The sequence below is a fragment of the Molossus molossus genome, unplaced genomic scaffold, assembly GCF_014108415.1.
Source record: "Molossus molossus isolate mMolMol1 unplaced genomic scaffold, mMolMol1.p scaffold_m16_p_4, whole genome shotgun sequence".
Lineage (NCBI taxonomy): Eukaryota > Metazoa > Chordata > Mammalia > Chiroptera > Molossidae > Molossus > Molossus molossus.
This window is the reverse complement of record NW_023425377.1, coordinates 26523874-26535051: the sequence shown is the minus strand read 5'-3', so window position 1 is coordinate 26535051 and position 11178 is coordinate 26523874. Positions and strand designations below refer to the sequence as shown.

The following is an 11178-nucleotide window of genomic DNA, read 5'->3' as shown; positions in this document are numbered from 1 at the left end:
TCACATGTTCTGAGTTATTTGATCTTTTCCCATGAGCTGGATTGCCAAAGTTTGCACATGAATAACACCAACATAGATGCAGGGAGAAGGGGTGGTGGAAAATCTAAGATGCTCTAATGCCATATGTTCACAGGAGCATGAATGACAAACTTGAAAATTTAGAAATAATTCACATGGAGCCACACACAAATGCCAAAGCAAACTGTGGAGTGTTCGCCCATCAATTCAATGAGCCTTCACGAACTCTTCATGTGTGCCAGGCAGTGAGCTAGTGCTATGAAGAAGATAATCAAGACATAGATCCAGCCCTCAAGACATCAGGGACCCCTGTGGAGACCGACAAAAAAAGAGTTAATTATTAATTTCTTTTCTTTATTGATTTTAGAGAGAGAGGACGGGAGAGGGAGAGAGAGGCAGAAACATCGATGAGAGAGAACATCGATTGGCTGCCTCCTGCATGCCCCCCACTGGGGATCCAGCCCACAACCTGGGCACTGCCCTGGCCGGGAATCAAACTGGTGACTTCCTGGTGCATGGCTCAACACTTAACCACTGAGCCACACCAGCCAGGCCAAGAGTTAGTTATTAAACAGTGCTATTGAAAGGAATGGTTTTAGACTCAGAGACATTGAGTGCTCCCACACCAGCGTCTCCCCGGAGACGCCTTGCTGGTCCGTGGAGTAGGGGGCTGTGGGGAGCCTCTGGCCTGCTCCTGGCGGCGGGAAAGTGTTTTAGGTTATGTGCAAGAGATGCTTCCTCCTCTCTAAGGCTTACCAGAAACTCTGATTTGAAGAGAATAAATGAATTTTGCACCAAACCACTGGAAAGTCCAAAAGCTCCACCCCATACTTACAGCCACAGAGTGCCATTACACAAACCTACGGATTGGGAGAGGAAGACCCGGTATGGGCAGGCCGCTTCAAAAAGAAAGATGAAATCCCAGAGACTGTCTCATTTGAGATGCTTGATGCTGCAAAGAACAAGATCTGGGTGGATGTCAGCTGTGTAATGATTGGCCTGACAGTGGCCATGCATCTTGATGGTCATTGAGGGCAAGAAGGCTGTCAAAAGACACCTGTCTTTAACAAGCCTGAACTTAGAAAAGAAACATGGTCTGAGAGAGGAAGCAGCTATGAAGGCCAAAGCAGAGTAACAGAGGTATTTATGTTGGCTGGATTTCAAAAATCCAGGAATAATGTCCGCAACAAGCCTGTGTTAAACAGACTGTGGTATGAGGATCCATTTCATAAAAGTATGGTTTGTACAAACATACCATTTCCCTATTTCTGCCCTAGAGGTACAAATAAATTTTCTTAACGGTTAGAGCGCCGGCCTGCGGTCCAGAGAGACCCGGGTTCGGTTCCCGCTAAGGGCACGTACCTCAGTTGCAGTTTGTCCACGGCCTTGGTTGGGTCATGTGGGTGGCAACCACTGGATGTGTCTCTTTCACATCGATGTTTCTCTCTCTCTCTCCCTCCCCCTCTATCTGAACAAGATATCCAAAAATGTCCTCGGGTGAGGAATTAAAAAAAAAAAAGGTATAAAGTGACATATAGAGTGCAATTCTCTTAATATTGAAAAAGAAATACAATATATAAAATGGTGGCTAGCACTTTTATCAAGGTGGTGGTATTATGGCTAGATTTTCCCCCTTCAGTTCTCTAGTTTCCAAGTTTTCTCTATTCTTTGTGTATTATTTTCTTAATGAAAAATCTAAACACAAAATATTTTTAAAGGATGTCCTGAAATCAAACAGAAATGATCCACCTTCTAGCTCCTTGCTACCTCCAGCCTCATGTCTAGGTTTCCTGAGAGCAAAATCCGAGCCCTCAGGTGTGCAGCGCTGAAGTCAGGTGGACAGAAAGGACACACAAAACCTGCAATAGCCAAACACGTGTCACTTCAGAACTCTCTCTTCACTTCCGTTCAATGTTTATCAACAACCCTGCGACCTGGAAGGCAGGTGTATTCTGTTTGGAAACAGCACAGAGCTGGGAGTTGAGAACAAATTTTATGAGTACCAAATTCTGAAAGGTCTCAAGAGGTTGGAATGATGAACCAAATTGAAAGATGGAATTTAAACAGAGAGAAATGCAAATTAAAATGTATGTATAGTTCTAAACACACAGTTGCAAAGAAAAGAGATTGGAAAACAGCTTATCAACAACAAAAAATATCATGCAACAAAAATGCATGAGGGTTTCAGTTAAGCCTAAAGATAAAATGTGAACGAACAGAAACTTCATTCCATCTCACTGACCAGGGGATAAAAGGCAGGTGTTGTTCTGAACCGCCCAGTAGGAATGAAATGGGGCATAACGCGGGTGGAATGTGGGTATAGGAGAATCGCCAGTGTTGGCCCCTAGTGATGGGGTGGCAGAAATCACGTACTTGGGACTGGAGGGACCCAAGATGCTTAGCCTAGAAAGAGAATCATCAGAGAGGCCAGAGAAGGCAGGGAACATAAGTGCTTACTTCCGATATCTTAAGGGCTCTTGAGGGAAAGTAGAGAGAATCTGTGTGGCGTTACAGTAGAAATCACAGGATACAGAGTCAGACACACCAGGGTGTGTTGAAATCCCATTCTGACGAGTCCTCGCAGTATGGCCTTCATCAGGTCATTTGTAAAATGAGAACGATAATGATACCTACATCAACGTGGACGTGTGTGGATTAAATGAGAGGTGTTTGTAAATTGCTTAGCACATGACCTACCCACATGTAAATGCTCAAATAAGGATGATAGCTAGAAACTTACATAATAGAAGAATTAGACTTGGTCTCTGTGGCCGTAAGTTGTTGAACCAAGACTACTAGAAGCTAGTGATTTGATCTTAAGTTACAGAAAGCCCCTGGCACCATCAGAATGGTCCCCAAATTGGATAAACTGCCTTCGGAATAGTGAGGTCCCTGATACTGGGTGTAGGTAGTCAGCCAGGTGGTCTCTGACTAACCCCTTGGAGGAGATTCAACAGTTTTTAAAGCCTTCTACACGTGGGCTCTTCGTGGGCCTTTGCTCCCCACCCCGTGCCCAGTCCAGAGTCGCCAGTGGCAAGGGTTTTCAGGGGAACTGTGAGGGGCTCAGAATTCTGTGTCTGCACACCGCATCCCAGAGGAAGGAGACAAGCACTGAAGCAGTCTCCCTGGCAATAGTATGCATTTTTTAAAAACTGTCTAATTAAATATTAACCCCAGAGATGAAGCATTAACGGGTTTCTTATGTAAACTTCGTACGTCTCATAGCCATCCGGGAAAGGGGCTTAGATGGAACACTCCAAGCAAATTAAATCTATATGCCTGTCTCCTTCCTCCATGCCATCGCTGACAAATGGCACAGAGGGTGGCCCTGGGGTCAGCACCTTCTCTCTCTTTTATTGGCCAGAGCAGCCCTTCCAGGGTGCTTGGGGGGGGGGGGGAGTGTCAGGAGGCAGGGCCCAGGGCCAAGCTTGACATTGTCTTTGATCCTTTGCTACCTTTCCTTCTCACCTTCTACTGTTCCCTCTGTTTCTAGAATCCCAAAGTCCTGGATTTGGGGGAGAGGGTGCAGGCAATAGGCAGAAGAAGTTGTGGGGTGGTTAAAGAGATAGAGGCGGGCCCTGGCTGGTTTGGCTCAGCAGTAGAGTGTTGAGCCATGGACCAATGAGTCATGGGTTCGATTCCAGCCAAGGGTTCGATACCTCAGTTGCAGTTTGTCCCTGGCCCTGGTCAGGGTCATGCGGGAGGCAACCAATCGATGTGTCCTTCTCACATCGATGTTTCTCTCTCTCTCTCTTTTTCTTCTTCTCTCTTCCTCCCACTCTATCTGAAGATAAATAGAAAAATATCCTTGGGTAAGGATTAAAAAAAAAAATAGAGGTAGGTAGGAGACAGGAACATTTAGTGGAGTAGCTGGGAATCAGGAGACATGAGGTTTGGCCTTAAATTTGTGATCTTGAACAAATCCATTGATCTCTCAGGGGCCTTCTGGAAAAAAAAAAGGATTTGATTTCTTGAGCAAACATTTTGAGCATCTCCTGAGTGTGTGGGAAGCAGGAAGGAGAAAGGCTGAGGACTTGCCTTTGAGGAGCTAACAGTATAGTTCAGAGGGTCTCAATCTGGTGTCTGTGTATTCCTTAAGGGCCAAGGAATGACATTCAGAGCACCCACAAAACCCTTGTATTTGTACCCTAAATTTGTAAGTATGTACATTTTTTCTGAGAGAGGGGCAAGTCATCTGCTTTCATCAAGTTCTTATAGGCATCCATGAGCCGCCAAACAGTTAGGAATCCCTGGCCCTCTTGCAATTCTCCCCAAACCTCTGTCATGGGTGTGCCCTTTATCATCCTTGCTGGGTCTGCATGCACCTGTGCATAATTTCATTTTCCTTTAAAATCAAATTGAATGCGAGAGTATATCTACTTTAACAACAATCTTCATAAAATTGTGAGTTTGATGAGCAAGATTATGCATCTATGTCTATGTCTATATCTATATCCATATCCATATCTATCAACTTTAAAATAAATACCAATCCATTAAAATAAAGATGTGCTCCTTAGCACACCACCCAGATACTCTGCATCACCACTCAACTACACTTTTCACCAGCAGCATATTTGGGGAAACACTGGCCTGCGGGTTCCCCTAATCCATCCAGCTCTAGGCTCCTTCGGAGTTTTCCACCACCTTCCATTCACCCCTCCTCTGTAGCCAGTCAAGGGGCAGGTATTAATGTCCCTCCTTCCCACATCGTCTGCCTTTGCGACCAGACGCTGTCTGAGGCTGCTGCCAACCCCCAGAGTTGCCCCCCGACCCACGCTGGCAGCAGAGGCCCCTGAGTATCCACCCGGAGCACCTGAGCATCCCCTCTCCGCTGCCCGCGCCCCGCTGCTGGCCTTGCCGCCGCCTGGCTGGCTCTGGCGTGAGTGACAGGGGCTGGCGGAGGGCTGGCAGAGGGCTGGCAGTGAGGGGAAGCAGTCCTGACACCCGAGCTGTGTGCGGCGCGCTAATTACACTGATGTGGGGTCTGGGCCGCGCGGCCCGCCGCTCAGAGGAAGGATGCGATGCAGGCCCGGGGAGCGTGCGGCACTACAGAGGAAACCAGGGAACAGCAGCACCTAGGCGCATCCATAATTTATCAAATGCCAGCAGCAACAAAGGCAAAGAGGGACCCGAACCAGGAGAACAGAATAGCATAAAGCTTTTTAATGGTCTTTTTCTATTAATGTCAGATGGGTGACCGTTTTTCAAGTGGGTGGAAGGGTTCCAAGGCCCCCTCAGTTCAGTCACAAAAGCTAAATGCTACCATTTACCCCTCTTCTCCCTGCGTTATGGAAGAGCTTAGCTGTCCTATAAGCCAACGGTAATATTTGAGGTTCAAGTGGGCATAGGCGATCTTTCCAGAAAAGCTGCCTGCTTTTTTCAAAGGAGTTTCTAACAGAAGAACTGAATCTGGCTCAGTTCTCTTGTAATAACACTAGCAATTTAGTATTTCTGACATTTGTAGAAGACCCTACAGTGTAGATTTTAAGAGCGCAGGCTCCGGAGCTGGAACTCACCGTTGGTGAGATCTTGGAAACCTAATTACTCTGTCTGTGCCTCAGTTTCTTCACTTGCAAAATGGAGAAAAGAAAATCATCTACCTTTTTGAGACTATTGGGACCATTTAGAGATAATGTCTGTAAACTTGCCTGACAGGGTACAAGGTTGTTAGTGAGCACAAAGTTTTGAGCACTTTCCAAGTGTTTCCAAAGTCACTATACTTTTTTCCTGCTATCCACATTCTTCCAGAAGTAACTAAATGTGTGGCTATTTTACTCGTGTACATTAAAAAATTGTTTTTGCTATTTATCTATCCTTAAACAACTCGTGTTTTTAAGATTTGTCCATGTTGCTACATGTACTTCTGGTTCATTCATGACTCTGTTGTACAGAATCCCATAATTGATGTTTTTTCTTTGTTTCTTTCTTTTTTTTTATCCTCACCTGAGGACATTTTTCTATTTTTTGTTCAGGTAGAGTGGGAGGGAGAGAGAGGAACAGAGAGAGAGAGAGAGAGAGAGAGAGAGAGAGAGAGAGAAACATCGACTTGAAAGGGACACATCGAGTGGCTGCCACCTGCACAACCAACTAGGGCCAGGGACAAACTGCAACCGAGGTACATGCCCTTAGTGGGAACCGAACCCAGGTCTCTCGGGACCGCAGGCCAATACATCAAACCGACCAGGGCAAATTGATGTTTTTTCTATTGCTATTCAAAATATATAATAATTAGGCCATTCCAATCCTATTGCTTTACTCATAGCTCTGCCTGAATTTCCCCAATCTTTCTTTTATGGACATTCCACTTGGCTTTCTAGTCAGGAGCCTACACTATGACCCCAGAATTATCTTTCCTACTGGATCAACATGTCTTAGGCGTAAGAAGTAGGATAACAAAGAGTCCTTGACCAATATTTTCTTCCCATATACTTTCTGTAGGCAAGTTTTCGCCAAGAGTTTCCCCTTGAATCCGGAAACTCCTTGGAATCAAGGATGTCTCTTAAACTTAATCAGGTATCTTCCCTATGAGCACTGAATACCAGAACTGGAAAAGTGATCTTACATATTAAGCAGGGGAAAGGTAAATGGTCTTGGTTATATCGAATGACAGCTAATAACCAAATGGCTGTACAAATGTTTTATGATCAAAGGAAAATGAAGGGCTCCATCCACTGAGCTCAAAAAGACAAGACAAAACAAAACTAACAACCACAACAAAAAGAAACAATCCAGGGTGACAAATGGAACAGAAATTGATGCTAAAGCAGATATCCACTAACCTCAGATGATTGATCTTTAATTTGGATGCCAAGATGACTCATTCCAGTGTGTATTAGCTTCCTGGGGCTGCTGTAACAAGTACCACAGCCAGTGTGGTTTAAACAACAGAAATGTATCGCCTCATAGTTCTGGAGGCTAGAATCCTAGATCAGGGTGTCAGCAGGGTCGGTTCCTTCTGGGTGCTGTGAGGGAGACTGTTCTAGGCCTAGATTCTTGTGGGTCTCTGGCAACCTCAGCATTCTTTGGTTTGGAGATGCATCACCCCAATCTCTGACTTCATTTTGGTGTTCTCCCTATGAACATGTCTCTGTGTCCCACTTTCTTTTTTAAAATAGGGATACAGTCATCGTAACTTGATCATCAGCAAAGACCATATTTCCAAATAAGGTCACATTCACAGGTATTAGGGGTTAGGACTTCAACATCTTTTTGGAGGACACAATTCAAGCCATAACACTGTAAATTGTGTTCTTTTTATATTTTCCCAAAGCAAATTTTCCCATTCAGGCCATGTTAGAGACTGCATGGGCCCCGCAGTCAAGGAGCTTACAAGCTATACAGACACTATTGCTTCAGCAGGGCCATGCACAAGTGTGCCTGAAATGAGAAAATCTGACTTATGAGAGCAATATGGAAAAACCAATTAAAGTTGAGGATGTACATATCTCACAACCCAGGTGAGAGTCACAAAATAACATGTATGAGGATGTTTGCTGCATCACTGTTTAGACTGACAAAACCCAGGACACAATCTAAAGCTCCAGCCATAGGAGAATGAATAAATCTATCATGGGGTTTTGTACAACAGATTAAATCAATACACCAAAGCAGCACTGTAGCAACACAGATAAACTTAAAAATTTAGTATTGGTAAAGGATACTTATATAGCAGGATTAACTTTTTAATTTGCATTAAGATAGTGATTACTTCATGGTGGGTGGAAGAAATGGGATGGGAGGTGGGTTCAAGGATTATGTTCAGTGTAATATTTGGGTCTGGAACAAGAATGTTAAAATATTACAATTTATTTATTTGTGTGATAGGTCCTTGGTTTTATTATATTCTCTGTGCTTTTCTCTATGAATGAAATATTTACTAACAAATTTAAACTGCTTTAAGGCAAGCATTTTAGAGATCTATTAAATTTTCAAAACTTTTTCCTTTACAAAAGGATTCACCACAACTGTCAACACAAAAACTTGTACATGACTGTTCATAACAGCATTATTCATAATATCTAGAAAGTAAAATCATCCATCAACTAATAAATGGAGAAACACATTATGTTATACCCATAAATGGAATATCATTCAGCCATGAAAAAGAATGGAGTACTGACACATGCTACAACATGGAGAGACCTTGAAAACATCGTTAAGTGGAAGAAACCAGACACAAAGGGCCATCTATTAAATGATTTCATTTCTATGAAGTGTCTAGAATAGTCCTTACAGATAGAAAGTAGATCAGTGTTGCCAAGGACTGGGGAGAGTGGGGAATATGGATTGATGACTAATCAGTACGGGTTTCTTTGGGGAATGGTGAAAATGTTCTAAAATAAGGTAGTGATGATTTTTTTTTTTGGGTAGTATGTGGCCCTAGTGGGAACTGAACCTGGGACTTTCTGGTCTGCAGGCTAACGCTCCAACTGCTGAGCCAAACTGGCCAGGGCATGATGATTGTTATATAACTTTGCAAATGTACTAAAAGCCACTGACTAGTACAATTTACAAGGGTGAGTTTTATGAATTATATTTCAATTAAAAATTTTTAAAGAAAAGATTCGCCTGTATGAGCAGGGTTCCTTTAATTACAGTTGTCTTTTTGTTTTGTTTTTTTAGTACTTTGAAGAACTGAATGCAAAAAAAAGAGCATCGTCCATAACATTAGGATGTTAAGGATGGCTATCTCTCAGAGGTGGCATAAGGGGTCACTTTTTGGTATTATACTTTATTCTTTTTAAAAAATTTCTACAATAAACATTTTCTAAATTTACAATGAAATGTTGTTTAAAGAATTCTTTTCAAGTGGTGTTTGACCTAATGGGAGAGCACAGAAATTTAGACAAGAACTAAAAGTAATGTAGCTGCTGAAATTCATTGGCTGTTTCCTCTGTGCTAAGCACTGTGCATCGCTGTGCATTGGTCACTAAGACAAGAACAAACTCTGCTTCACAAGTGTAGAAAATGGGATTCAAACACATTAAATAACATGCTCAGGAGAATATAACTAGTGAAAAGTGGAGTTGAATTCAAACTTGAGCTTCAAAAGCCAGAACATTTCATTGTCATATTATCATGCTTCTGGAGACTTAGAAGTTTAGGCAGAAATAATGCCATTCTGAACTCATTAGCCAATGGGAAAAAGGGTATTAGTTAATCTGACAACAAAACAAAACAACTCCCCAGATCATTTACATGTATCTTTCCAGAAACACATCTGTTTTGCAAAATATATTTGCTTATAACCTTTTTGCTCAGCAACTATTTCTCCATGATTGAGTTAAAATAAGAAAGATCTTGACATTTCTTTTTGCATACAATTAAGTGATGACTGGGATGTAAAAGAACAATTGTAGTCTAGGATAACAGTAGACTGTGTGAGGTTATTTCCTACAAAAGCATTAGGATTCTCAGCTTGCTGCATACTCCCAGCACAAAGGAAAGTGGGTATTTGATAGCTCTCCAGTTCCTCTGTCTGGGGATTCAGCCAAATGGAATCATCCAGACTCACAACATACTTTGGGGTCTGAATTTTTTATTTCAGCTGTCTCCACTAATCAAATGAGCCAGGTAAGGGAGGTTTGGAGCTCAGATGTTCCATCCATCAATGTCCCAGGCTGAATTTGGGGATTTCAAACTCTAATTTGGAGGAAGGAGGGAGATTGACCAGAAAGATGGCAACAGCATGTTTTTCTATAGTGCATAAAGATTTGTCTATATGTCCAAGCCTAGCAAGGGGGTAGAAAATGAAGAGACAGGTAGAAATCATAGCCAAAGGAATGTTACTGGGGAGGAAAGCCACACTGTGGGGAATCATGGTCTGAATAAATAGTATTCAAGGCTCAACCATATGAGGTCTTGCATGCAGCTAGATGCTCCAGGATTTGAATCTCTTAGGGGCTATGGTAAATGCCCAGCCTGTATTCCCTTTCTGGCACCTCAGTTTCCTTTGAGGGTCATTCACTCCTTTTGATGGGACTGTCAATCAAGGTGTCCTCTCTCCTGGTCAAAGGTAGGTTTGTGACCCAGGACGGGCACATTGTATCCCAAGAGTTCTACTCTCAAGAGATTGTTCCTATTAGTTCCTGCCACATAGATGCCCCAAGATGCATTGGTTTCTGTCCTTTCTGGTTCTTTTGCTTTTTGGGTTTGTGTGAGCTCCTTCATAGCCTTTTGATAAACTCCCTTCTTTTTTTTTCTTTCTTAAGTTAACCAGTCAGTTTCCCTCACGTAGATGATGAGTCCCTACTATGTAACTTTCCATTTCATGATGCTTCAGTGGTTAAAGAGCAACTTGAAGAAGTTGGAAAACATTCTGAAGATAGTCACCAAAATGATTCATAGGTGATAGATTTGTAGTACCCAATTAGATAACAGAATTTTGCCCAAAAAAGGAAATTGGAGCTCAGTTAGAATAACTGTGGCTGAGTTTATGCTTTCATGCAAGATGGAGAGTTGAGGAAATTATCTTGGCAACTCATGTGAAAATGTTTCCCCTGAAATACTTTGACACCTAAGACCAATATGTCTTTTAAGAGATAATTGTGTGAAGATTTGCACCCAATTCTCCTTTTTTTTTTTTTTTTAAAGAGAGAGAGAGATTTGTTGTTCCACTTATTTGTGCATTTATGCATTCACTTGTTGATTCGTATATGTGCCCTGACCAGGGATAGAACCAGCAACTTTGGTGTATTGGGACAGCTCTCTAACCAGCTGAGCTCCCTGGCCAGACATCCACTTTTTTTTTTAACATGTAGACATAAACTTTTTCAAATAATTGCTTACAAGTGTTGTCTACAATTTCTCATCTAGTCATTCTTTAATTCACTGTGGTTTGTTTTTTTCCCTCATGGTTGTCCTAGTCAAATTTAGTGATGTCACACTTTATTCTGTTTCTTGGCTGTATTTAACACTATTGACCACACCGTCCTTTTTAAAGCACTTTCTTGCTTTGGCCTCCATGATTTCACATTCTTCTGGGGTTTTTTTTCTTCTACTTCTCTGGCTGATTATTCTCAGCATCCTTTGGAAGCTTCTCCTTCTGCTCATCCTTTAAATACCGATGTTCTTCAAGGGGTTGGCTTAGGTCTTCCTGTCTTTATACTCCACACAGATGATGGGTTGTTTTATCCACTCCCATGACTTCAACTACAC

General features: G+C 42.4%; 1 pseudogene; it reads left to right on the top strand.

The window, feature by feature from the left end:
- Positions 1-607: 607 nt before the first annotated feature.
- Positions 608-1153, top strand: LOC118643526 (annotated as a pseudogene).
- The last annotated feature ends 10025 nt before the right edge of the window (positions 1154-11178 follow it).